This window comes from Schistocerca serialis, chromosome 1 (assembly GCF_023864345.2).
Source record: "Schistocerca serialis cubense isolate TAMUIC-IGC-003099 chromosome 1, iqSchSeri2.2, whole genome shotgun sequence".
NCBI lineage: Eukaryota > Metazoa > Arthropoda > Insecta > Orthoptera > Acrididae > Schistocerca > Schistocerca serialis.
In genome coordinates this window covers 516,810,215-516,837,922 of record NC_064638.1, presented here as the reverse complement: position 1 = coordinate 516,837,922, position 27,708 = coordinate 516,810,215, and positions in this window count along the sequence as shown.

The following is a 27,708-nucleotide window of genomic DNA, read 5'->3' as shown; positions in this document are numbered from 1 at the left end:
TGTTGTTCTCTCTGTAATCTACACTGTAACGAAATGCGAGGGATCCGTCAGTGACGAAACAAAGCAGTTTTGCAGTTCATTGGTGCTTGCTCCCTGCCACGTCCAAAAAATCGACTAACTCCTGAACAGAAAGCGATCTTTCTTGTACATAACGTCGAACATTATAGGACATACCTCTCTCAAATTAATAAGGAAGTCCCAGAACCTTTTAGGTGTTACGGCCGGAGTGGCCGTGCGGTTCTAGGCGCTACAGTCTGAAACCGAGCGACCGCTACGGTCGCAGGTTCGAACCCTGCCTCGGGCATGGATGTGTGTGATGTCCTTAGGTTAGTTAGGTTTAATTAGTTCTAAGTTCTAGGCGACTGATGCGTTCAGAAGTTAAGTCGCATAGTGCTCAGAGCCATTTGAACCATTTAGGTGTTACTTAACTCCTTGTCTTTGATCCTAAGATGTCCTGTATGCTTTAACTGTCGATATATCAGTGACATTTGCATACAACAAATCGTAACAAAAACGAAGAGTTTTTGATAAATGATTAGTTCGCCGATGGCTTGAAATGGCATTCTTCCACAGCATGCGAGTTATAATATCGTAGCACGAAATACGGGGAGCATTTAACCACCAATGTGTCGTGCTACAATTTTGTCGATTTTCCATTCACGCAAGTGACGCGGCTAGGAACTCGAAACATTTTATCAGCATCTACGGCCGAGAAACCATTCCCGTCATTTTGTTATAAAATATCATACCGAAAGTGACGTTTTTTCGATAGATTCTTAATTTTACGGTGATCTGAAGCTGCATATAGTCGTAGCACGTAACTTATATAAACCACCAACCATAGCTAACGACTTTATCCAGTAATGCGTCTACTAAATTTTGCTTGCCTCATAAATACGATCTTGCATATCACTCGACTCATTGCTGTCCACGAAACAAAGGTCTGAGATGTGTCGTTCTGCCTTTCAAGGTTGGGAATGGTACGCAATGTGAAAATTCACGTTTGGACGTTACAAAACACGACCAGTTTGCTGTCCACATCCGCATCCACGTTCCGTTAGAAGACGGCTTCGAATGAGGCTGACTTCGCTGTTTGTGTACATCAGTTCCTACGTTTACAAGTGTTACCAAATATGGTTTTCGGAAACCGATCTCGTCAACACGATACAGTAAGATCATCAGTATGTAGGTAATATTTGTATTATAGGGAGATTATGATTTCCTTAAGGGTACCAGTATACTTGTAAGGAGGAAAATGGGGAGACTGACCAAGAAAAGATACTGAAACACGTTAACCGCGTTAGTTAATTGAGTCTAAAAGTTTTTTACATTCAACTATATGCCGAGCGTTGTGGGAAAAATGTGCGAAGATTGTTGGTGGAACATTATTACGCTCTACCATTTTGGAAAGTTGGAAAGGCTAAATCAATTCTAATGACTAAAGACATTCCTAATCCTGTACACAGAAATAAAGAATCTTTTATCACCAGATATTGAATATACAAAAAAGCATCTGGCACTAAAACGGTGGACAGCTTCGCGAAGATAGCTATTTGATCAGCTGTATATTGTCCTGCTTTGGACGTGAATGAAGGACAGTGGTGTCAAGGTCTATATCGGTAAAATTCGTTTTCAGCGTAATTAAAAAATTTTGTCATGCTAACTATAGTATTGCTGAGGAGAGGGGCGGTGATGGAGGGGTGAGAAGGGAAGGGAAGCATATTTTATAGGCGACCAAGCAACATGGTCACTTTTAGCTTGTGGAAAACTATCACGTTCTCATTTAACTATGAAATTAGGAACATGCATCCATCCGTGTCCCTTCGATCCTCATAGATGCTCGTGAGATCGACATAATATTTACTTGGGGCTCCCGAAATTTCCTGTTTGTTGTAAAATATACCTGCAAATTCGAGACGAGCAAATCCTCAACGCGCGCCGCGTTTCTTTTGTTGCAGTGTCTTCAAGATTTCATACTACCCTAAATTTTAAGTGTTAATTTCTTGTACTTAGGAAATTTTAGACACGCATACCCGAATTATATCAAAGTGGTATAATGAGCTTTCCTGCTTATAACAGTCTGTTACATAGTTCTGATGCTCGTAAAAAATATAAAAAAACAGAGACCTAAAAAGTCACTATAAGATACTATTTTGAGCATTCTGTCGTAAGTTTTAAAGAAATTTGAGACTTCTCAGTAACCCACATGGGGAACGTTAGCCCGATCGAATAAGAATGTAGCTTTACTCAAAGCAAGCGCCACTAACTTATGATGAGTGTGCGTTCTCTGAAGTTGTTTTTTGCTGACCAGTTCCTCACGAAAGTGTTAGAAGAACGATTTAGTTTCTCAGGCTGGTTCTATATATCTAATCGATCCATTAAATATCTCATTATTTTCATCATTTCGGCGAGAACAGCAACTGTTACGAAATTGTCTCGAATGAGAAACAGCCCACAGTTGCACTAAATTTTGAACCATTCTATAGCCTTCTTCAGAAGTCATACACACTAATGAATGAAAAATGTCTTAGCTCAGCCGCTGCGTCAATACCAATAAGTCAAGATCAGATGTAGTGGCTGAGTACATACCGTGCCATATGTAATTTTACTTATTTTCGAAACGGGCTTATTTCTGTTGAAGTTATTTTATTGATTTGACGCAGCTGCTGGGCTAAGACATTTTTCATTTATTAGTGTGTATGACATCTGAAGAAGGCTACATTATTATAGCAGAAACCATGGTCAAGGTTTAATATAAACATAATTTAGTGGAACTGTGGGCTGTTTTTCATTCGAGACATTAAATATTTCACAGTTTGCAGTTCTATATTTATTGAAATACACTTTATGGGTACTACTTGAAGTATATACTTGTTTTTCTTTCTTTTGATTTGCATTAACTTGTCATGTAATTTACTTGGCTTTAAGTTACCGTGATGAGCCAAAGCGTTAAGAACCAATGTCCACCACGGAATTGAATGCCGCCTGGGCGCAATGCGGATATGTGACGAGGTAGGGAAAGTACGAGATATGAGCAGAGCAGAAACGAACGGGGAATCGTTCTAGTGACAATGCGGGCCGCGAAAGGGAACATCGACTGGCATAAGGACTTTGGCAAACGACAACTTGTTATGTCCTGGCGCCTGAGTACTAGCATCTCAGAAGTGGCGAAGCTGGACTCTTATCGTGTGCTACTCTCGTGAGCATCCATGAAAACTCGTTGAAGGACGTTGAAACCACAAGTAGGCATCAAGCTGTTAAACTACCACGTCGCAGCACAGAACGTGAAAGTCGGAGACTTGCCCGTTCTGTAAAGAAGGACAAGTAATGTGTGACAGATGTGACGACAGAGTACAATGCTGGTGCGGTGACTCGGTGCACACTGTTTAGTGCACATCGTTGATGCCGAGGCTCCGCAGCAGTAGATCCACGTCGACCCAATGATGTCGTCAGTTATGGTTCAAATGGCTCTGAGCACTATGGGACTCAACTGCTGTGGTCATAAGTCCCCTAGGACTTAGAACTACTTAAACCCAACTAACCTAAGGACATCACACACATCCATGCCCGAGGCAGGATTCGAACCTGCGACCGTAGCGGTCGTGCGGTTCCAGACTGTAGCGCCTTTAACCGCTCGGCCGCTCCGGCCGGCTGTCGTCAGTTATGAATCCATTTGGCCGAAGATAACCGAGATAGGACTGTGCATCAATGGGAACGCATCGCCTGGTCGGATGGTGTATGTTTCGTGTTACATCAGGTCGATGTCCTTGTTCAGAAATACCATCACCCAGGGGACCAGCTGCTCGAAACATGCACCGCGCCGCTGATACAGCCACGTGGTGCAGTATTGTGCTATGGGGGACATTCGCTTTGGCTTCCGTGTGACCTGTGGTAGTAATCGGAGGCGCCGTGTCAGCTGATGACTACGTGAAAATTATTATGGTCCATTTCCGTCCCTTCATGCTTGACGTCTTCCCGAATGCGGAGGTATTGTCCAGCATGATAACTGAACGAGTCACAAGATTAGAATCGTGCTACAGTAGTTTGAGGGCATGACAGTGAACCAATACTGAACCTTTGGCCACCAAATTCGTGAGATCTGTACCCATTGTGGTGCTATCGAACGTCAGCTAAGCATCCACAAACCACTGGTCGTTAATTTACGAGAATTACATGATTATACGAAGACGACTGGTGCCACGTAGCTGCCAAGCACTTGTAAAATTCATGTCAAGCAAAAAGGTGGACCGTAACGCTATTAAGCAGGCTCATCAGCGTATTCACGCGTGAGCGCTAACAAGCTGTTTTTTGCATGCCCTTATCGGAACTTCACCACTACCGTTGTAGAGGCCACACAGTCGTTGCCATCATTGAACCTAAAACTTTTTTATGTTTGACGTTGGGTTCGTGTTGCTTAGTTAGCGTCCGGTTAAAGGTAGTGTGAGGTATTGGTTGAGAATTTAGCATACGGCTGAGTTGCTAAGAAATTTAAACCTGGTCACTTACACATTGGACAGATCACTCCCCACGAGACCATATGAAATGAACAAACAAATCTGCGCAAAGGATAACTAATTAAAAGCTGAATTAAACAGGGTGGCCCAAGTGTGTATGAAATACGGATGTCACAACACACGGAGTATTTGATAAGGGTTGCCATCAACTTATTAAATGAAACTAAAGGTCATTATAACAATCCAATTTATTGCTAGGTGAATTAATGTGATTCTAGCCTCTGAATAAACAATATGAATAATTACAAAAGAGGTACAAGAGTAAAAAAAAAATGTACGAAAGACCTTGGCACAGCTGGGTGGATTTGTAATAAGAATGATACAAAGACTATGTCCACAAGAATGGCCAATGATTACTGAATAAGTTGACAGCCTAAAGTAAATATCCAGAAAAGTACGCACAAGCACCAGTTCTATCATCTAGGAGCATACTAAGTGCAGCTACCTGGCGAAATAGATTAATTCAGAAAACGGGACTTGGGCATGAAACAAATAACTTCACAGTCCCCTTGTTACGATGTACACAACTGCGGCCCATGCTTACCACTTTGCTGATTTCCAGGTGCAGAGGATGGCTGGAGTAGTGGCTGAGGATTTTAAATTAAGCCGTAATATCTGTGATCAGTTCTTAAATGGAGACACCTCCTCTGTAGTACTGAAACTTCCCCAGCGTCAGCTACGCACTCACAAACTGCTGGCCCTTAATTTACGAGAATTACTTTACTTCTTTAGTACTAAAATGCCCTCTTTCTCACGTCATCCGCCGACATTCCCTTCACTGCTACCATCCGACGCACTGACAGCGTCCTTCCGCGGGGGCGTCTACTTGCGTCACACACTGTGGTCAAGCGAACACCACAGAGATTGACAGCAATATAGGCATGTGCCCTTCACGTTATAGTCAGAATTCAAATGGTTCAAATGGCTCTGAGCACTATGGGACTTAACATCTATGGTCATCAGTCCCCTAGAACTTAGAACTACTTAAACCTAACTGACCTAAGGACATCACACAACACCCAGTCATCACGAGGCAGAGAAAATCCCTGACCCCGCCGGGAATCGAACCCGGGAACCCGGGCGCGGGAAGCGAGAACGCTACCGCACGACCACGAGCTGCGGACTATAGTCAGAAAAAATGCAATATTAATCTAAAAAATTCCTTTTCTTTAAGGTACTTTTATACTCAAAACAACTACATGCTAAGGGCAAAGAGCCGGCCGGTGTGGACGTGCGGTTCTAGGCGCTTCAGTCTGGAACCGCGTGACCGCTACGGTCGCAGGTTCGAATCCTGCCTCGGGCATGGATGTGTGTGATGTCCTTAGGTTAGTTGGGTTTAAGTAGTTCTAAGTCCTAGGGGACTGATGACCACAGATGTTAAGTCCCATAGTGCTCAGAGCCAATTAAGGGCAAAGAGTTCGAGGGTGGATTCTGACGTTCATTTACATATGAGGAGTTTTAGTCATCTACGCATTAAGAAAAATGTGGGATGCATCTTAGGCCTCCGAGTATACGGTCACATTACTATATATTACACTGTGTCAAAAATAATGCAGTGTTTTTGTGTATCTGTGAGTTGGTAACTCGAACAGGTAGTAACATTTGAAAATTTGTACCAGTATGCAACTCGAAGCAGGAATTCTTGCTTTTTGCGAGCAGTTGCCTTAACTATTACGATTTCTGAACACACCTCTAGTCCTGACTCGAACCTATCTCTCACAGATGTTTCCATCTATGATCTCCGTACACTGCAAACTTCCAACAGCCTCGATATAGTTGTTGCGATGCACTGTGGACACCTGCCGTTTTCCTCTCACATTACTTCTCGTAACCGCATCTGCATTGATTTCATCGCCATCATTTTACTGCATTTAGTTTCATTCAGACATAATAAGTAGATCTTCGTTAGCGACTGATCCTATTTTTGTTTCTGTACCACAGACATTATGGCACAGTGGTAAAGGGTAATTGGTGGGAGAGGGTGGAAGGGGGTGAAGGGTGAAAGAGTAAGGAGGACAGGGACGAGAAAAGTGTCTCGAATGTTTAGTTTGCGCCACAAAGGCGACAGGACTCCCAAAACAAACGTTGGATGAAGTCCCTGGAGGGTCTGTTCCCCTACTGCGCTTCATGCCTGTGAGAGATAGGCCCACCTGAACTGCGGGTAGCGGACCCCCACCGTGGGCGCGCGCACTCAAACACACACACACACACACACACACACACACACACACGCACGCACGCGCGCGCGCGCGCGCTGGGCTCCCAGCGTTACGTCTCCGTAGACAGCGATCATTTTCACGGCTCCCGCCTGACCACCTGCTGGCAAATACACTCCGGGACCAGTCGTGGGTAGACATGTTGGCCATTACTTTTCTATTCAGTGTTTTTTACTGTCACTCACGGATGTCTTAGGGGGACCGGAACGCCAGAGCTAAACCGACCTTTTACATCTCAATTCAAGTCCTAAAGCTGACGCAATCGAAATGTACGTTGTTGACCATTTACTGTTTCAAGTTGCTGAGAGGTGTGTTACTGTGACACAAAAAGAGATAACATGGAGAACGAGAAATGAAGGGAATGAAGTCTCTAGAAGGCAATTATCACTGACGCAGGTATGTTACGTCACACACAGCGTATTAAATCTGTTGTCTCGGGCAGGGACTGGCTTCCGAATGTTTTTCTCGACTCCCTTAACGTGCCATGCTTCAACAGACCTGTGCCATAACGAATAAATCGTAATTTTTATTGAATATCTCATAACTGATTCCCTTTGGCTGAGACCACCACAGGCTGGATATTAGGCAACGTAGATATAATGTCCGTGAGGAGCAGAAATACGCGAACGTTGAGTAAGTAATTTTCACCAATGTATGCCCAAATACAGGCTACGACAACACGCGCGCTACGGCAGCTCACCATCATTGTGCATATCGTTCTGCTCCGAAAAGTTACAGACTTATCGAGACGCACCAGTGTGAGTCGGGAAAGACTTACACTTTGACCTGTCCTTGACCAGTACAACAGTTTTTCCAGTCACATTTTACCATTTTCAGGCAAGCAGGGATCCATCTGTGATGGGGGTATTCCATGACGGGCATCAACCTGTACTGACGTAAGTAGTTTGTCAGCGTGTTTGAGGTGATGGCAGGTACGGATGTTGACACGAGTTGCTCCGTGCATGCCTTTAGCCCTTGCACTTTTGCGATATTACGTGCTTTAATAATATCAAATATGAGTGACAAATTAGACCACAAAGTTGTTATTTTTATTGACAATTTTTATTTTATTTACGTTCTTGTTCCTTTTCATGTTAGGTATGTTCAGAAACCAAATACATTGATAATCAACTAAAAAAACAATAAAAATCCTTGCATCGTGATCAAAATTATTTTTCATTGCTGGGAATGCGTAAGCTTCTCCGATAAGATTAGTAAACACAAAACGTTTCTACGAATGGTGTCATGTCTAATTGTAAAATAGCTCTAATTGAACAAAACCGCCGGCGGAAGTGGCCGTGCGGTTCTGGGCGCTGCAGTCTGGGACCGCGAGACCGCTACGGTCGCAGGTTCGAATCCTGCCTCAGGCATGGGTGTGTGTGATGTCCTTATGTTAGTTAGGTTCAACTAGTTCTAAGTACTAGGGGACTAATGACCTCAGAAGTTGAGTCCTACAGCGCTCAGATCCATTTTAACCATTTGAACAAAACCGACGTTACGGTCACAGTAGCAGTCGTGTTCCACTAGGTCTGCTGGTACACCTACAAAACCCAGAGGAATGTCACTAGAAACGTGGTTGAAACGTCGGTTTTAGTCAGCAATAGCTAACATGACGCCGAACGAGAAATACTTTACGTTTATTGTCATATGACATCACTTTAACCATCAGCGGTATAGCTACATTTAATGTTTTCAGGTAACTAACAAAAATAAGTATCTGTTGATGATGGACTGTATGGGCTAAAACAAGTTCGGACAAGGAAATTGTGAACAATTTGCCTTTTTCAAAAATAGGTGGATCTCAGGCCTATCACCTTTCCGCAAACATATCTAATTACGAACATCACAAACAAAACGATGCTTATAGTAACTACGAGTATATGCATTAATTTCTACCACAGAAAACTGAAAACGAACGGTGAACAAGATTGGACTGGTTAACAAACGTTGCAAGGTTACAGTATTAACATGGAAAATGTAGTTACGTTGGATTATTTTTCACGTTATTGATCGTGGACCAATGTAAACTGAAAGATACCAGCAACCGCCTGCACCGAATGTTTTTCACTAATTGTCCCACAACCAGTTTCAAGCCATTTGAGGCGGTCTGAGATCTTTGTGGCTAACGTATATTCACTCACCCATGCCACTGGGAGCAAAAAACCTTTGAGACAGGAAAATGTACATACATAGTCAAAGCACTTTTCAAATGAACTTTATGAAACTGTAATGGAGCAAATCGTTGTCAGCAGTAAACAGAAATCAGATCTTTGATTATGCTGAATACAATTTGGGTCGAAAATATCATTAGAAACACAATAAAGATAAGTTTTCAAAGCTCGTTAATTTGGCGAAATGTGGCACTGGTTTTTATTCAGTTTATTTGCTCTTAGCCAACAATTGTGAAGTTACATCATGCATGCAGTAAATCTATTACTGATTCTCCTTTAACAGTGAGCTCTGTACTACGTACTACAGAGAGGGTTGGTAATAATTTAGTCAGTAATGTGTCTTGGCTTGTAATTTTGTCGTAATCACGAGTGTGTGTCTGCTAAGGTACACCGTCTCTGAGATTCATATCTCCGATTGGAATTAATGATTTAGATTTTCCATGAATTCTTTAAACATGATGTACCCTAATTTTGTTCACCATCATTACTCAACTAAGTCAGATTTCCATTTCTAATTAATTCAAATCGACAGAACGTTTGACTTTGACCAGTGATCCTGCCTGGGATCAGTTTCAAGCATCTAACCTAATTGGCAGTACCTAATGTTAAATAGTTACCTGGTTAAAATGTTTCTGTTGTTGTGGGACAGTTTTTCCAAAACTACTCTATAACCTTATTAATAAACCATGCATGGATGTATGTGAATAATTAAATCCAATACCAGTGGTTGTAAATCTAAGTGGTACTGTTTCCTTTAATTCTTTGTGGTGATACGTCATTGTAGAAATCATCTTGGGGTTGAAGCTCTTTTTTCCGTGTCTGCTTTAACAATACATATGTTATCGGATGGGGTCCGCCTTTAGCAAAACACAATTTTGTTTTTATCCCAAACATGTTTCACTGCAGTTGCAGCATCTCCAGTGGGCCATAATTTTATGGCTGTTAAAGAGTCTTCTTTACTATTTGTATATATCTAAATATTAGTTTTTAAAATCGTGATTATAGATTTTTGAAGAAACACATAAAATTATGAGTTCATACCTTTCTACCATTTGGTGTGGTTTCCTGACGTATTATGTTTCTATAGTGAGTGTTTTCTTCGGCACTTTGTCATCTGCAACCACATATATCTTAAAGTAGACGAATTATTTAAGCAAAAATTACGATTTGAAAATTGTTATGGGTATGCCCGAAATTAGTTAATTCTGTGTGGAAGGTTGTGTGTGTGTGTGTGTGTGTGTGTGTGTGTGTGTGTCTATTTGTTTTCTTTTTTCCCCATCTTCTTCACTCTGAAATGCTATATATTGAGCTATCACTGTCACTGTTTAACAGCCATAAAAACAAAGATGGCGGACAGTGGAACAGTTGAAGGTGTAAAAACAAGATAGCTGACAGTCGAACAGTTGAAGGTGTTCCTGGCAATTTCCCTGAACCTTTCAGAAGTATCTGTGCATTTTGTGTGTGTGTGTGTGTGTGTGTGTGTGAGAGAGAGAGAGAGAGAGAGAGAGAGAGAGAGAGAGAGAGAGGGAGGGAGAGAGAGAGAGAGAGAGTAGGATTGAGGATTTTTCATTATTATTATTTCGTGTGTGTAAAAGGAAGAGAGATAGAGACAGAGAGAGAAGAGAGAAAGAGAGAGTGACAGTGACAGTAGGTTTGGGGACTTTTCCTTTTTCCTTGTGTGTGTGTGTGTGTGTGTGTGTGTGTGTGTGTGTGTGTGTGTGTGTGTGTCTGTGTGTGTGTGTGTGTGTGTGTGTGTGTTTGTTGGTGAGGGTGAGGGCTCTATAGGTTGGTGTTATCTAATAATTCTTTGAGGGCGAAGAACAGAGTTCCATTGCTCAGAACTGTGTATTCATTTATCACTTGTTGTCCTTCCACTATGGATTTTTGTATTTGATAGTTTTCTTCAGTTATTAGTTTTTGTGGTGGGCTGTTGCTGCATTTGAGAATTGTAAAATCAGTATTTTGATGTCTGTTGGGTTATGTTTCTTGTCCATAAGCTGCTCAGCAAATGTGCAATGAGAGCTGTTACTTTTTAATGCTCTTCTGTGTTCTGTGTATCTGGTACTAAAGTTTCTGCTTGGCTGTCCTATATAAATTGATTTGCAGTCCTAACATGTTAGTTGGTAAATACCAGATGTGTTGAGTTTGTCTGTGCTTGTGTTGGTTGTCCTTACTTTTCTCTGTGTTGAGTTGTCAGTCCTGTAGGCTATTTTTAGCCCTTGTTTTTTTAGTATGTTGCCTATTATATGGGCTGCTTTGCTGTTGTAGGTGACAGTGAACCACTTCTTTGTTGTTGGGGTGTTTCTTGTTCATGTGTGCTCAAATGCGTGTTCTGTGTGTTTTTAAGTTGGTGAGACACTCTGACGTCATGTGTTCTATTTGGGTGTCCTTACCTTGCGAAGGACAGTGTCGACCCGCTAGCTGTTTCGTACGAACAGTCCCTCAGTGTCCTTGGTGAAGTAACTGCAACACTTCTTTTTGCAAAGCTTTGGGGATTAACACACGTGACTGTCCATACTCATTTTGAACCTTCAGAAAAGAGTTCCGGGAATTCTTTTAGCGAGCTAGACTGTGTTGCGCATGGAATGCAGACACCAACAACACATTGTCCTGAATGTTAAAGCCAAACAAATCAAAGGAATCAACACCAAGTATGTTCTCACACTCGCGTGATTGCAGCACCATGAAAGTCACTGTTCACGTATGCAAGCAATATATGGCAGGCAATGTACATTTTCTGAGACTGGGAATGTCTTGCGCATTACAAGCCATCAGTTGCCATCACGCCTGTCTAGAACGACAGGCGTGGGTAGCCTAACATTTCATATATGTGACGATTGAGCAATGTCACAGAGGTACCCATGTACAACTAAAATTTCACGTGTTTCCTACAAAGAAGTAAATGAACAAAAACTTCGTTTCACTGACATATCACTGTTGCGTGACAATTCTGCGAATGTCTGTTGCAGACTTTGAATATACTGCATTAATGACATGGGTCTTGTGACTAGATTTTTGCGAGTGGGCCAAATATTTATGTTTGTTCCGTTGTAAACATGCGGATTGCACATGTCCTTTCCTACCACAAGCATAACACTGAGCTTGTCAGGAGGGGCAGTCTTGGCGTTTGTGCCGTGAATAACACCGAGGGCAAGACTTAACTCCGTTCACCTGTGTAGTCGCCTATTTAGTGAGCTGCATACGCGGCGTGAAGCGTTGTTTACTCGGCGTGGCGAGTGCAAGCTGCCTTTGAATGGGCCGGTCACAAACAAGGGAATCAACCCGACTAATAGCTAGCTGCTCAGATTTATCGGCTGGCAGGGCACCTGAATCGTACTGATCTAGTATTTGCACTAAGTCCTGAAATGACGGATCGGACTCTTTTAAAATCTGTTCCCTGATTTTGACATCAGGTTCACTGTACACGATCGCATCATGCAACATATCACATTAATATAAAGCATCACAACCACATCTGAATTTGCATTTCCTCATCATACCCCGCAAATCTGTTACCCACTCACTATAAGTTTGTCCTGACCGTTTCTAGCAGTTAAAGAATTGATACCTAGCAGCTGCCACATTCAATTGTTTGTCATAATATTTAGTGAGCGCTGGCCGGGGTGGCCGAGCGGTTCTAGGCGCTACAGTCTGGAACCGAGCTACCGCTACGTTCGCAGGTTCGAATCCTTCCGCGGGCATGGATGTGTGTGATGTCCTTAGGTTAGTTAGGCTTAAGTAGTTCTAAGTTCTAGGGGACTAATGACCTCAGCTGTTAAGTCCCATAGTGCTCAGAGCCATTTGAACCATTTTTGAAGTTAGTGAGCGAATGTACAACCCGTCCATACGAAAGGTCACTCGGAGTGGTGTTCGGAAATAGTTTGTTGACTAGGTGGAATAATGCACTTCCTACTGTGGATAAGAAATAGAGTAGTATCACAGTACGTGATACGTTGTGGGCAAGTATGTGAGCTTTGAATTGTTGCATCCACTCGAGCCATTCCTCTTCTTGTTCACGAAACTGACGAGATGGCGGTATTGCTGTAGGTGCTGCTCTAGGCGGTGCTTGTTCTGTTGGGTGCGCGGTGTTGGCCTGTAGCCGCTGCACCGTGTTGAACAAAGTAGACATTTACTGCGTCTGGAACTGAAACATCTACGTTAGCTGTGTTGTATCTAACACTTGCAGCTGTGGCGTCCGAGCAGGGCGTGGGATATGCGGGATGGGCATTTTGGAAGAGACAAATGCAAGAAACAGACAATGCAAAAGCAAAAAAGATTTCTGCAACGCCCACCTGATAATACTGATTAGCAAAAGAGACTGTTAAAGCAAGTAAACTCTCCAGCAAAGAAAGAATTAAGGCGCTAACAAAAAAAAAAAAAAAATCCCTGGCCGTGATGCGCGAGGTTTGTTTGTGAATCGTCGTTTCTAATGAGGTATCCTGCCCAGACGTGTCTTATAGGGCGCCTAGGAAGCTGCTTTCTCGTATAGCTTGACAATATACAAGCAAATCATATTAATGGTGTTTATTACGGTAATTAGTCCGCCCTGGTAGCTGAGTGGTCAGCGTGACAGACTGTCAATCCTAAGGGCCCGGGTTCGATTCCCGGCTGGATCGGAAATTTTCTCCGCTCAGGGACTGGGTGTTGTGTTGTCCTAATCATCATCATTTCATCCCCATCGACGCGCAGGTCGCCGAAATGGCGTCAAATCGGAAGACCTGCACCAGGCGAACGGTCTACCCGACGGGAGGCCCTAGCCACACGACATTACGGTAATTGAATTGACAATACTTAACTTGCATATGTACAAGGTGGTTCGCAAGCAATTGGCAACAAGCAAATAGTCAATGTCCATGTAAGTAATGGATATGAATCACAAGTCACGGCTCTTCTAGAGCGGCTCTACTAGTGCGACTCTTCTATTCTTCTCTCCTAGTGCGGCCGAGGCTAGGCGGCACGTCGCTCCTGGTGTCTTCGTGCAGAGGCCGCTCCTGTCGTGGTGACGTCCTAGTCAGCGCGCTATTGGCTGACGTCGTCTCACAGCCCTCTCTACTGTATCGTTCTTGATCTCCGTGCCGGTGCTTGTCGTTACGCCGGAACAAATTCGTAAGAGTACAAGGCGGTGGAGATCTCTTCTGAACAGCATGTTGCAAGGCATCCCAGATATGCTCAATAATATTCATGTGTGGGGAGTTGGTGGCCAGTGGAAGTGTTAAAACTCAGAGAATTCCTGGAGCCACTAGACAGACGTGTGGGTTGTCGCATTGTCCCGCTGGAATTTACCAAGTCCGTCGGAATGCAAAATGCACATGAATGGAAGCAGGTGAACATACCGGATGCTTACGTACGTGTCACCTGTCAGAGTCGTATCTAGACGTATCAGGGGTCTCATATCACTCCAACTGCACACGCTCCACACCATTACAGAGCCTCCAACGGCTTTAACAGTCACCTGCTGCGATGCAGTGTCAATGGATTCATGAGATTGTCTGCATACCTGTACACGTCGACCCGCTCGATAAACTCTGAAATGAGACCCGTCCGACCAGGCAACATGTTTCCAGTCATCAGCAATCCATTGTCGGTGTTGACTGGCCCAGACGAGGCGTAAAGCTTTCTGCCGTGCAGTCATCAAGGGTACACGAGTGGATCTGGGGCTCCGAAATCCCATATCGATGATGTTTCGCTGAATCGTTCGCACACTGACACTTGTTGATGGTCCAGCACTGAAATCTGCAGCAATTTGAGAAAGGGTTGAACTTATGTGACGGTGAACGATTCTCTTCAGTCGTCGTTGGTCCCGTTCTTGTAGGATCCTTTTCCGGCTGCAGCAATGCCGCGGATTTGTTGTTTTACCGGATTTATGATATTCACGGTGCACTTGTGAAATGGTCGTACGGGAAAATGTCCAGGTCGTCGCTATCTGCAAAAAAATGGTTCAAATGGCTCTGAGCACTATGGGACTCAACTGCTGAGGTCATTAGTCCCCTAGAACTTAGAACTAGTTAAACCTAACTAACCTAAGGACATCACAAACATCCATGCCCGAGGCAGGATTCGAACCTGCGACCGTAGCGGTCTTGCGGTTCCAGACTACAGCGCCTTTAACCGCACGGCCACTTCGGCCGGCCGCTATCTGCAAGATGCTGGTCCCATCGCTCGTGCGCCAATTATAACGCCACGTTGAAACTCACTTAAATCTTGATAACCTGTCATCGTAGCAGCAGTACACGATCTAACAACTACGCCAGACACTTGTTGTACATAGGTGTTGCCGACCGCAGCACTCACGTTCTGCCTCTTTACATATCTCTGTATTTGAGTGCGCACGACTATACCAGTTTCTCTGGCGCTTCAGTGTATATCCGCATCGGAGTCGCGCTGAGTTGCATATACGCTGCAGAAAAGTCCCCAGACGGAAAGTTTTTGATCTCCCGTTATATTATCTTGTCAAATTTAGTCACGTTTACACGCAGGAAAACGGGGAAAGCTCTAACTCGAACCCACTCGGTTAAAACACTGTTTAAAATCTGTCACAAGTGCTTCATTTCTCCCCCGGGGTCCATGCAGGTTTTGACGTTCGTGGTGTTCATTGACAGTGTTCAGACTCTCCTGTAATGATTATTGCTTTACAGAAGTTTCAGAAAATGTCCTCCATTTACGTGAAACCGGACTGGCACACGCTCAAAGCAACCTGGTATTTTACGAATAGTGGCTGCAGGTTCAGCGAAACGGGCAACTAGCTCTTCTGGAGTTTTGAAATTTGGCGCTTGGTATTGTGGTTGAGGTCAGCCTTCGAGTGAGATGATAAGTCGAAGTTTTGGTGGAGCTTGGCAGTTGTGTATGCAGTCAGCCTACCACACTTACGACTCCAGCATAAAACGCTATACGAGCAACTGCAATGCTCATTATGTATCAGTTAAACAAATTAGTAATAATTTAATTGATAAAAGGAGACAATTTAAAATGTGGTAAATGAAGCAGGTAAAAGGTGTTGTGGCGTAGATTAACAGCCACGCCACTCGGAAGTAGCCGAAAGGCACGCGTTAACTCACGCAGGCTAGAGATAGGTCTGAAACAGGATACGTAATGAATGCTATAAAGAAAAGTACGTAGCTGCTGGAATACTTAACTTTAATCCATCCTTGTTGTACATCGCTATTGACGATACAAGTGAGACTCTGTAGATTCAGGCAATAAACTACTAATGGTGCCTTGCTAGGTCGTAGCCATTGACTTAGCTGAAGGCTATTCTAACTATCTGCTCTGCAAATGAGCGAAGCTTCGTCAGTGTGCATCGCTAGCTACGACGTCCGTACAACTGGGGCGAGTGCCAGTCCGTCTCTCGAGACCTGCCGTGTGGTGGCGCTCGGTCTGCGATCACTGACAGTGGCGACACGCGAGTCCGACATGTACTAATGGACCGCGGCCGATTTAAAGCTACCACCTAGCAAGTGTGGTGTCTGGCGGTGACACCACAAAAGGGAATATAAAAGTCTAAAACACGTGATTGACAGGAAGTCCAAAATGGCTAAGCAGGAATTGCTAGAGAACAAATGTAAGCATTTGGAAGCATATATCACTAGGAGAAAAATAGATTTTACCTACAGGATAGTTAAAGAGGTCTTTGAAGAAAGGAGCAACTGTATGAAAGACAAGGTATCAGATGAAAAACCTGTCCTAAGCAAAGAAAGGTAAACTGAAAGGGGGGAGGAGTATATAGAGGGTCCATACAGAGGCGATGTATTTGAAGGCAGTATTATAGAAAGGGAAGAGAATGAAGATGACGATGAGATGGGATATATATGATACTGCGAGAAGTATTTCATATAGCATTAAAAGACCTAAGTCGAAACAAGGCCGTGGTTGTACGGTTCTAGGTGCTGCAGTCTGGAGCCGAGCGACCGCTACGGTCGCAGGTTAGAATCCTGCCTCGGGTATGGATGTGTGTGATGTCCTTAGGTTAGTTAGGTTTAATTAGTTCTAAGTTCTAGGCGACTGATGACCTCAGAAGTTAAGTCGCATAGTGCTCACAAGGGAACCTCCCCATCACACCCCCCTCAGATTTAGTTTTAAGTTGGCACAGTGGATAGGCCTTGAAAAACTGAACACAGATCAATCGAGAGAACAGGAAGAAGTTGTGTGGAACTATGACAAAAATAAGCAAAATATACAAACTGAGTAGTCCATGCGAAGATAAGCAACATCAAGGACTCTGCGCACTCAGGAGCGCCGTGGTCTCGTGTTTAGCGTGAGCAGCTGCGGAACGCGAGGTCCTTGGTTTAAATCTCCCCACAAGCGAAAAAATTTTTCTTTATTTTCGCAAAGTTATGACCTGTCCGTTCGTTCATTGACGTCTCTGTTCACTGTAATAAGTTTAGTGTCTGTGTTTAGCGACCGCACCGTAAAACCGTACGATTCGTAGACGAAAGGACGTGCCTCTCGAATGGGAACCGAAAACATTTGATCGCAAGGTCAAAGGTCAACCGATTCCTCCACAGGAAAACACGTCTGATATGTTCTATATGACACTGGTGACGGCATGTGCGTCACATGACAGGAATATGTTGTCGACCCACCTAACTTGTACACTTGGCGAATGGGTAAAAAGCTTCTTCTACGTTGCCTGACTTGGGTTTTCTTGTGGATGTGATAATTACTCCCAAAAAAGTGATGAAAACATAAGAGTTTCTCACATAAACTGCAACAAATGAATCCAAAAGTCTCACAGTCGCACACTTTTCCCTGTGCTCTGTCAAAACATATGTTTTTAACGTTTTCAAATTTTTCCGAGTGAAGATCGTCAAATCCTGCATATGTCCAAGCAAATCTGAACATGTTCTGGAATTTTGGAGAGCGAAGTTGATTATGTGTGAGTGCCTGAACTTTGATAATTATCTGAAAATAAAAAATTAAAGTTTTCGCTCGTAGGAAGACTTGAACCAAGAACCTCTCGTTCCGCAGCTGCTCACTCTAACCACGGGACCACGGCGCTCCTGGGTTTTTTTGTAACCTTGATGTTGCCTATGTTGTGCATGGACTAATCAGTTTGTATATTTTGCTTATTTTTTCATAGTTCCACTCAACTTCTTCCTGTTTTCTCGATTGGTCTATGTTCAGTTTTTCAAGGTCTATCCACTGTGGCAACTTATAACTAAATCTGAGGAGGGTGCGATGGGGAGGTTCCCTTGTTAGAGCCATTTGAACCATTTTTGAAACAAGGCCCCGGGAGTAAACATTCCATTAGATCTGCTGAAAGCCTGTGGAGAGCCAGCCATGACAAAACTCTTGCACGTGGTGGACAAGATGCATCAGACAGGTGATATAACGTCAGATTTCAAGAAGAATATCATAATTCCAATTCTAAAGAAAGCAGATGCTCACAGGTGTGAAAATTGTCGAACTACAATTTTAATAATTCACGGCCGCAAAATAATAACACGAATTCTTTACAGGAGAATGGAAAAACTGGTAGAAGTCGAACTCAGGAAGATAAGTCTGCATTCCGAAGAAAAATTAGGAACACGTGGGACAACACTGACACTACAACTTATCTTAGAAGATGGGTTATGAAAAGGCAAGCCTACGTGTATAGCACTTATAGATTTAGAGAAAGCTTTTGACATCGTTGATTGGAATACTCTATTCGAAATTTTGAAGGTATCAGTGGTAAAATACACGGTGCGAAACGCTATTTAGAACTAGTACAGAGACCAGACGACTGCTGTAAGAGTCGAGAGACATGAAAGGGAAGCTGTGGTTCAGAAGGGAGTGAGACAGGATTGTAGCCTATCCCGTATGTTATTTAATCTGTACATTGAGCAAACAGTGAAGCAAACCAAAGAAAAATCTGGAGTACGAATTCAAGTTCAGGGGGGAAGAATTAAAGACTTTGAGGTTTTCCGTTGACATTTTATTACTGTCAGAGACAGCAAACGCCTTGGAAGAGCAGTTGAAGAATGGACAGTATCTTGGAAGGAGGGTATAACATGAACATCAATAAAAACAAAAGACGAATAATGGAATGTAGTCGAATGAAATAAGGCGATGATAAGGGAATTAGGTTAGGAAACGGCACTCTATATGACGTACACTATTTAGGCAGCAAAATAGCTGACGAAGTAGAGAGGATATGAAATATAGACTGGCAATGGCAAGAAAGGCTTTTCTGAAGAAGAAAAGTTAGTTAACACTGAATACAAACTACTTTGTTAGGAAGTCTTTTCTAAAAGTATTTGTAAGGAGTATATCGACGTGTGGAAGTGAAACATAGGACGATAAACAGTTTAGACAATAAGAGGATAGAGGCATGTGAAACATGGTACTACAAAAGAACACTGCACATTAGAAGGCTGATCATGTAAATAATGAGAAGTTTTTGAATGGAAATAGGGAGAAAAGAAATTTATGGCACAACTTTACTGAAAGAAGGAATCGGTTCATAGGACACATTCTGAGACATCAAGGGATCGTCAATTTAGTATTGGAAAGGAGTTTGGGGTGTAAAAATCGTAGAGGGATATCAAGAGGTGAATGCAAAACCAGATATAGAAGGATGTAAGTTACAATAGTTCTTCGGAGATTTAGGGGCTTGCACAGGATAGAGCGTGGAGAGCTGCATCAAATCGGTCTTCGGACTGAAGACCACAACAAAACAATAACACTCTCCAGAGCAGAGCACCTGTATTTCAGCGGCATCACGTTCACAGTGAGACAACAAATCAGATAGGTCATTCCTTGTATTTATCGTATGATGGTCGCCTAGTCAGGATTAGCTGTAGAAAAACCTAGGTTTCAATGGCTAAGCAAGAGTGCACTGGACCTTATCGAGCTATTTTAATGAAATTTCTATTTAAATCAGTGAAAATGACTGCTAAGTAGTAACTATCACGCAAAAATCAGTTCCCTGAATATTAAAGTCTAACAGCAGCTTAATTACACCTGAATGTACCGCTCGCACATTGGAGGGTATCTCAAATCTAACAGGAACACTGATTAGGAAGCGCTGCAGACTTTTGTAATCTGTGAAGCTCACAGAAGCAAAGTAGACGAATGCGAAGCTCAAGAATCAACTCAGTTAATCAAGTGACCATGTTGCACAAAAAATCCTGCATATTGTGAGCTGCTCTGATAAGGGACAATAATAACTGCGAAATTAAATACTTTCTTAGAACTCAGCGAACGCACGCCAGAAAGTGGAAGTCAGCCCCGAATGAAAATAGCAGAGGTAGGGGCAGAGAAATGGTACCGCCATCATCTTCTACATCAGGAGAGATCCAGATGGCTTCCTCCCGCCATCTGCCGAAGAACACTCCGTTCTGAACCTAGCTCTCTACTTCCCAAATAATTGAAGAGGGAGGGGGAGGAGTGGGGGGGGGGGGGGGGGGGGAGGACTTCCAGCTATGGACAGAATGACCAGCGGAAATTTCGCTTATTTTTTCCGAATACAGCGAAACCCTTTACAGATTTCCCAGTCTTGGCTCACTGAATACTTTCTAACACGCAGTGGGTTAGTATTGACTCCTAGTGAAGTTCTGCTCATCGTTCGAATCTTTCGCGCCAAAGCGTGGTGACGGACAAGATTCATATATTTAGACAACAAGAATCTGCAGCGGACATTTTCTCACGGTGGGCTAGCAGTGCCGTGCCAACCTCTTCCGCAGTCGTCGTTCAGGAAGGTGAATTCGTCATGCATAGCTATCCTCAGGAGAATCAGCATTTACATCCGAAACGGTCGATCGGCACTTACTGTAAAGGCTTCTGCGCAAAGGAGCGCCCTCAAGACCTCCCTCCTTTCATCACAGTCTCTGTGACGGACCTCCTGTGGTCAAGTCAGAACCGCAACATAGCCTGTCGTCCCACTCTCTCGCCACCAAGATAAACTGGAAGCACAAGTTGTGTCTTACGTAGAAGATTACAGCAATCAGGCATTTTTTACAATGCTATTTATTTAAACAGTGCCTTTACTGGTTTCGAACAGACAGGATCATCTTCAGACGGCTAGTTCATGTTTTACATTAGATTTCGCCTTTTGTTTCCCCAGCTGACGAAATCTCCTTGAGGTGGTGGTGCCCTACAACCTCAACAAAATGTGACACAACGTCTTTTTAACTATAATCGTGCCTAACAACGATTTCAAGTGATGTAAACAAATCATTATTATTAAAGGGAAGATGTTTCGGTTACTAAGTATGAAGAATCCGCGCCTTTATGTTCCAGTGCAGGCTGCTTCTCATCTTGAAGCACCGAAAATTGTATACTGCACCTTTTTGTGTATAAATATGCACGTAATGTAAAGCACCATTCACACACTAAGAAGTTTCATCATATGGAGGTAAGCATACAAAGATGGCGGTATTACAACCATAACAGTTCCAAAGACTTCCACTTTCAGAGGTATTTCGTTATGTACGTGTATGTAACAGTAGAAATTTACAATTGCTAATGTTACATTACTTACTATTTACACTGAAAGAGAACTGATTAAAATTAAGACGAACAAATGTAGCAGTCAGTCATAAGTGTTACTGTAATGATATTACGTAAATACAGGGTGTTTATAAATGAATATCGGAGTTTTAACGCTTTATAATATTTATTATATTAAACTTAAAGCTATAAATGATATGTCAAATGAAAGAGCAACTCACAGTTTTGCCAAGAACTTTACAAATGTTCAATGCGAGCTCCATTTGTCACACGGCACACATCAAGTCTATTGCCAAGTTCTTCCCAAACGTTGATAAGTGTGTCTTCAGTGATTGTAGCAACAGCTGCTTCAATCCGGTTTCTTAACTCAGGGAGGTCTGCTGGTAGCGGGGGCACGTACACACGATCCTTGATGAAGCCCCAAAGGAAAAAATCGTAGGGCGTTAGGTCGGGTGAACGTGGAGGTCATGCAAAGCAAGTCCTGTCATTGGGCCCCTTGCGGCCTATCCAGAGTTTGGGTACAGTGAAGTTCAACCAGTCGCGTACTTCGCTATGCCAGTGAAAATTTATAAGGTTCTTGGTAAAACTGTTCGAGTTGCTGTTTCATTTGACACATCATTTATAACTGTAAGTCTAATGCAATAAATATTATAAAGCGTTAAAATCCCGATATTCATTTTTAAACGCCCTGTATTATGGTACACATTGGAACAATAGTAAATGATAAAGGCCAGATGTACATAAACGAATATTAAAACTATAGACATATTATGGCATACATTGAAAGCACAGTAAATGGGATGGGATGGATGTGCACATATAAATATTACAACAGTGGACATTTCATTGCCTGTTTTTTTACTTTAAACTGGAACGCAGGTGAATGCAATTTTGAAGAAAGGCTGCATTGGCTAACTCAGTTTGTTCATTGAGGAGGTTTTGTGGTGATTTGCTTTTATGTACGTATATTTCAATCTCCTCAAGCAAATTCATAAGGCTACCTTTTTTAGCATGGTGCAATACTTTCACATGCTCTTCAGTGCTCTTTATTCCATGACTGTTAGTGGCTGTATGCATGGTAAATGTTGATTTTAAAATGTTGTTCAAACATATGGCAACTATATGCTCTTTGATCCCTGTCTCAATGCCTCTTCCAGTTTGTCCTATATAATAAGAGGGACAACTTCGACAGTTGAGTTTGTATATGCCATCAGCCAACAATGCTGCACACCAGACAACCATGCAACTTACAAAAGGCACAGTAAAAAGCAGCAGAAAATATATTGCCCTAGCTTTCTTAGGGAGTATATCCTACAAAATAAGCAACATATTTAGAAATACAAACAGTAAAATAAACTTCCACACAAAAATGTAGAAAACAGCTGAAAATATATTGCCCTACCTTTCTTAGGGAGCATATCCTACAAAATAAGCAACCTATTTAAAAACACAAACATTAAAATAAGCTTCCACACAAACGACAAACTCCAGCAGTTAGCAGTTCATATCTTAAAGAATAACAGCCACCCTCCCTCTACAAAAAATCTGGCACATACAAACTCTGCTCGAGATCCTTGCCCGTGGCCTCTGGATATAACAGAGAAAGAATGCGGTCCTCAAAGTGCCCCTCCAGGACATCAAACACTCTCCTGCTTCGATAGGGTCGAGCTCCGTCTTTCATGAGCCACATCTTGTCGAAATCAAGGTCACTTTGGATAATGGGAATGAAATCATCTTCCAAAACTTCCACGTACCGTTCGGTAGTTGCCGTGCCATCAAGGAACATCGCACCTATTATTCCGTAACTGGACACTGCACACACTCCAGTTGAGGGTGAAGAGACTTTTCAACTGCGAAATGCGGATTCTCAGTCCCGCAAATGCGCCAATTTTGCTTATAGATCAACCCAATCAAACGAAAGTGGTCTTCGTCGCTAAACCAAACCGTATTAATTCCCATCATTCCCCGCGGCGAACCGTGCAGTTTTAACTTCCTAACGCAAACGGCTCAGAAGTTATAACTTTATTTCACATAGTTCAATAATTGTCACTACCAGTACATTAGCATTCACAAAATTCCTCCTCACCGGTAGCTCGTCCACGTCACAACCGTAGTTGTAGCCATCACTGTTATTTACCTATGGGAATAAATCAGGAAGGTCACTATAGGTGAACCTTGAAAACCCGTATTCTGGAAATTGTGCATCAGTAGAATTTTAGTGACATAAGAAAGGTTATTTTTATCCCCTTTGAACACTCCAGAATTTTGTGTATGCAGCACCTGGTTAAGACAAGGACACCACCATATGAAATGCATAAGACATGCGGTCAACTCACATTAATATGACTACCGCATGTGTTCGGCGTCGACGTGTAATAACCACTCGAAGACGGCAGGTGGCAGCAAAAGCAGTGGAAGATATAGAAAGCGTGTTGGTGAGACGTAGAAAACGGTGTAGTTGTTGCGGTTACGAGGAAACGGATTCATTTATCTGACGTCCAAAAGGACATGATTATTAGCTTTCGGACCAAGTGTGGAAACGTTTCGAAACGACGAAACTGCTCACATGTCGACGTGCTTGAAGTATACTGTGTATGGTAAGATGGCTTTATCCAAAACCGACGCCGAGGCAAATGTGGTGCACCAAAGTCCATAGACGACAGGGAGAAGTGTACTGGCGAATAAACGTGCAACTGTTGAGCAACTGACCTTCAGCGTAAGGAGGGCTATGCGTGAAGCGTTCAGTGTATTCGAAAGTAAAATTCTATGTACCGACTTGACAGAAAACCCTTGGAAGTTCTGGTCTTACGTTAAATCAGTAAGTGGATCGAAACAGCATATCCAGATACTCTGGGATGATAATGGCATAGAAACAGAAGATGACACGCGTAAAGCTGAAATACTAAACACCTTTTTCCAAAGCTGTTTCACAGAGGAAGACCGCACTGCAGTTCCTTCTCTAAATCCTCGCACGAACGAAGAAATGACTGACATCGAAATAAGTGTCCACGGAATAGAAAAGCAACTGAAATCACTCAACAGAGGAAAGTCCACCGGACCTGCCAGGATACCAATTCGATTCTACACAGAGTACGCGAGAGAACTTGCCCCCCTTCTACCAGCCGCGTACCGCAAGTCTCTAGAGGAACGGAAGGTTCCAAATGATTGGAAAAGAGCACAGGTAGTCCTAGTTTTCAAGAAGGGTCGTCGAGCAGATGCGCAAAACTATAGGCCTACATCTCTGACATCGATCTTTGTAGAATTTTAGAACATGTTTTTTGCTCGCGTATCATATCATTTCTGGAAACCCAGAATCTACTCTGTAGGGATCAATATGGATTCCAGAAACAGCGATCGTGTGAGATCCAACTCGCTTTATTTGTTCATGAGACCCTGAAAATAACGGTCGCAGGTTCGAATCCTGCCTCGGGCATGGATGTGTGTGATGTCCTTAGGTTAGTTAAGTTTAAGTAGTTCTAAGTTCTAGGGGACTGATGACCATAGATGTTAAGTCCCATAGTGCTCAGAGCCATTTGAACCAATTTTGAACCCTGAAAATATTAGATACAGGCTCCCAGGTAGATGCCATTTTCCTTTACTTCCGGATGGGATTCGATACAGTTGCGCACTGTCGCCTAACAAGGAAAGTAAGAGCCTACGGAATGTCAGACCAGCTGTGTGGCTGGAGTGAAGAGTTTTTAGCAAACAGAACACAGCATGCTGTTATCAACGGAGAGACGTCTACAGACGTTAAAATAACCTCTGGCTTGCCACAGGGGAGTGTTATGGGACCATTGCTTTTCACAATATATATAAATGACCTAGTAGATAGTGTTGGAAGTTCCATGCGGCATTTCGCGGATGATGCTGTAGTATGCAGGGAAGTTGCAATATTAGAAAATTGCAGTGAAATGCAGGAAGATCTGCAGCGAATAGTCACTTGGTGCAGGGAGTGGAAACTTACCTTTAACATGGACAAATGTAATGTATTGCGAATACATAGAAAGATGGATCCTCTATTGCATTATTATATGATAGCGGAACAAACACTGGTAGCAGTTACTTCTGTAAAATATCTGAGAGTATGCGTACGGAACGATTTGAAGTGGAATGATCATATAAAATTAATTGTAGGTAAGGAGGGTGCCAGGTTGAGATTCATTGGGAGAGTCCTTAGAAAATGTAGTCCATCAACAAAGGAGACAAGTCCATCAACAAAGGGAGACCGAGGGATCAGTACACTAAACAGATTCAGAAGGATGTAGGTTGCAGTAGGTACTGGCAGATGAAGAAGCTTTCACAGGATAGAGTACCTTGGAGAGCTGCATCAAACCAGTCTCAGGACTGAAGACCACAACAACAACAACAAAGGAGGTTGCTGACAAAACACTCGTTGGACCTATACTTGAGTATTGGTCATCAGTGTGGGATCCATACCAGGTCGGGTTGACAGAGGAGATAGAGAAGATCCAAAGAAGAGCGGCGCGTTTCGTCACAGGGTTATTTGGTAAGTGTGATAGCGTTACGGAGATGTTTAGCAAACTCAAGTGGCAGACTCTGCAAGAGAGGCGCTCTGCAGCGCGGTGTAGGTTGCTGTCCAGGTTTCGAGAGGGTGCGTTTCTGGATGAGGTATCGAATATATTGCTTCCCCCTACTTATACCTCCCGAGGAGATCACGAATGTAAAATTAGAGAGATTCGAGCGCGCACGGAGGCTTTCCTGCAGTAGATCTTCCCGCGAGCCATACGCGACTTGAAGAGGAAAGGGAGGTAATGACAAAGGCACGTAAAGTGCCTTCCGCCACAGACCGTTGGGTGGCTTGCGGAGTATAAATGTAGATGTAGATTATCTCCCAGATGAACCAAGGGGCTGCCAACAGTGTCTCCTCATCTACAGTTCAGCGAAAGTTGCTGCGTATGGGCCTCCGTAGCAAACGCCTGGTTGGTGCACTAAAGCTGTCTGGTGTTCATTGGGGATGAAGGCTGGTAGCTGCATGCCAACATAGGATCTGGACGTCCTCGGAGTGACAAGTGGCCTTGTGAGATGGACGACGTTTTATGGTTCGTCGAACAGGTAGCTGCTAGCATGTACAGCAAAAGGTGATTGCTCTGACTTTTGACCTCTGGAAGCAGACATCCTGCAATAATTTTCGGAGCGTTATGGTCTGGGGAAAGCTTATGTGGCATTCCCTGGGTGAACTCGTCATTCTGGAAGGAAAAATAGATCAATAAAAGTATACATCTATCCTTGGGGACCTTTCCCAGTCCTAAATGCAGTTTGTTAATCCTCAGCACGATGCCAGCTGCCAGCAGGACAATGCAACGTGTAACACAGCTATCAGTGTAGTTCAAAGAGCTTCTTAATGAGTTTACCGTATTATCCTGGCCACGAAAGTCTCAGAACTTAAGCTCAATCGAGAAACTTTGGTTTCCCTCTGTTAAGCTCTTTGCACCAGGGATCCTCAACCGAGACACCCAGTACACCTTGTTATGGCACTGCAGTCATCATGGCTCCACATCCATGTAAGTACTTTTCAGAACATCATTAATTCTCTTCTCGCGCATTTCGCAGAGATTCGTGCAGCAAAAGGTGATTTTTCGGGCTTTTAACAGTTGGTCACATAAACGTGACTGGGCAGTCAACTGCAAGAGTAGTCCGCTTCCTACGAGTACACTAACTTTCACTGGTTTCAGTTAATGTCGCTAATGAAACTCTGACGTCGTACATTTAGTCCAAAACTTAATATCCCCGTGGCTCACTTACAATTTTCTGCGATTTAACAGTGGGTGTTCATATAATTGCTTGCTCTGAAGGTTTCCGTGGTTGTTGTCTGAATATAATCTATAATTCAAGACTAGAAAAGTTGGACAAAACTACAGATGGTCGACGTGTGAGACGATAGATACTGTTCAAGAAAATTATCTATCTCCATGTGAAGAGCCTTCTGAGGACACAGATATTGTACCAACGTCAGCATTTCCAAGTCTGACAATCGATTTAAACAAGACAAAAACTTCTGATTGGGCTCCTCCCTACTTGACTGGAGAACAGGAATGGAAAGATCTAGACTCTGCAGATTTGATAAATCAGAGATTCGACGTTGAAAGCTACCGTTCTCGCATAAAATTATCGCTAACTGATAACACTTGAGTTAGAAACCTTGAGTTACAGTCGAAGCCACAGTTCAATGAGTAGGAAAGTCTAGTTATCTTCCGGGCAAGATTGAAAGAGCTCATTCAACGGGCTTTCCAGGGCGAGGCCAAATAACATGGCTGATCACGAAACAATTCGCCGTGCTGCTTATGGTATCGTCGTAGGAACATGCTGTTCAAGATGAATGGAGCTGGGTAATAGTAGGTTTGTGATTATACTGTGCTG